A 1518-nucleotide genomic window follows, 5' to 3' on the forward strand; every position below is an offset into this window, starting at 1 on the left:
TCCCTCGCCCATTCACTCACGCCTTCCTTTACCACTGCCCAGTCCTCCGAGCCCTGCCCTCTGGAAGCCTGAGCACTTTTCGGGGTTCCTCAGTACGCTAAAAGGCAAATCTGGGGCCTGGCATCCTGGTCCTCGACTCCAGTGGGACTCGACCACTTCCGTGACTCAGCTTCCCAACCTGTAAAACGGGCAGGGGCGTGCCGACTGCCTTCCTTGAGATGGTCCAAGTGGCAAGGAGGCGGGGAGTAGGGGGCCGCGATAAGCTATAGAAACGCAGGAATTTCCCCGAAAGAAAGAAACGCTAGGAGGGAGGTTGCAATATAAAGAAAGAACAGCTGGAGGTAATCTTTTAAGTGAGCCAACCCTAAAAGGGAAAAAAAAAAACGGGAACGACCCCGGATTCCTCAATGGAGACACGAAGTGAGTGACGGCCGCCCACGGAAGGGAGCGTGACGCAGCCGCTGAAGGTGCTGCTGGCTCGTGGGTCTGTACTACGTGGGGACGGCTGATGCCGTCATAGTCAAGGGAAAAGGAACGCAGGCAGGCCCCCATGTGGCTCCGCGGGCCTGCTCCCCGCCGGAAGTCCATCCTCCAGAGGCACCCACGACCAGACGCGTGTGCCCGGCTGCTCTGGGCAACCTTGTTTGAACTTGTGACGACCGGAAGCATCCCGACTGCCTGTCCCTTTGACCAGCCCCCTCTGGGACGCTGGGCAGCAGGTACAGGGATGGGCTCAGTCCACACGTGGCACGGCAGCAGCTAAGGATGTGGCCTCTGAGACTGCACCTCGACCAAGCTACCTCACACCTTTCTGGGCCTCAGTTTCCTCCTCAATCCTAGGTGAGTGAAGGTTAAAAAAAATTAAAACAATGTATGGCCACGCCACCCCGAATGTGCCCGATCCCGTCTGATCTCGGAAGCTGAGCAGGGCCGGGCCTGGTTAGTACTTGGATGGGAGACCACCTAGGAAGACCAGGTGCCGTAGGCATTAAAAAAAAAAAAAAAAAAAAAATTAAAACAGCACTGACTATGTGCTAGACATTCTTTTAAGTGTCTTTTTTTGTAAGAATGCAGCCTCTGAATACCTCTGTGGAGACGACGGTATTACCAGACCATCCTATATGAGGGTGACGCTGCAGCTTAGAGAGGCTGAGTAGTTTGCCCGATATCTCTCAGCTAAGAAACAGTGAAGCTTGGATCAGAACCCCAGAGTCTCCATCCAGGGCCCACGCCCTGTAGCCACTCTGCTGGAATGCCTCTCATCTTCACGCACGAAGGCGGCCAAAACATCCAGGCCGGGGCCTGGCCTGGTCAGTGAGCAGAGTAAATGCCAGCTGAGGTTATTGCTTCACTAACCTTATGAGTAATATAAGAGCCGCTCCACGATATTAGCCAGAAAACAAACAAACAAACAAACAAACAGACAAACAAACGAGAAACCCCAGGAAGGTCCCATATAGTTGGGTCCCGATTATGTAAAAAGAAAAACCCAAACCTGATATATGTCTGCAGACAGAC

General features: G+C 53.5%; 1 pseudogene; it reads left to right on the forward strand.

The window, feature by feature from the left end:
• The first annotated feature begins 869 nt into the window (after positions 1 to 869).
• On the forward strand, positions 870 to 988 carry LOC111734727 (annotated as a pseudogene).
• The last annotated feature ends 530 nt before the right edge of the window (positions 989 to 1518 follow it).

Source organism: Pteropus vampyrus, unplaced genomic scaffold (assembly GCF_000151845.1).
Source record: "Pteropus vampyrus isolate Shadow unplaced genomic scaffold, Pvam_2.0 Scaffold4690, whole genome shotgun sequence".
Classification (NCBI taxonomy): domain Eukaryota; kingdom Metazoa; phylum Chordata; class Mammalia; order Chiroptera; family Pteropodidae; genus Pteropus; species Pteropus vampyrus.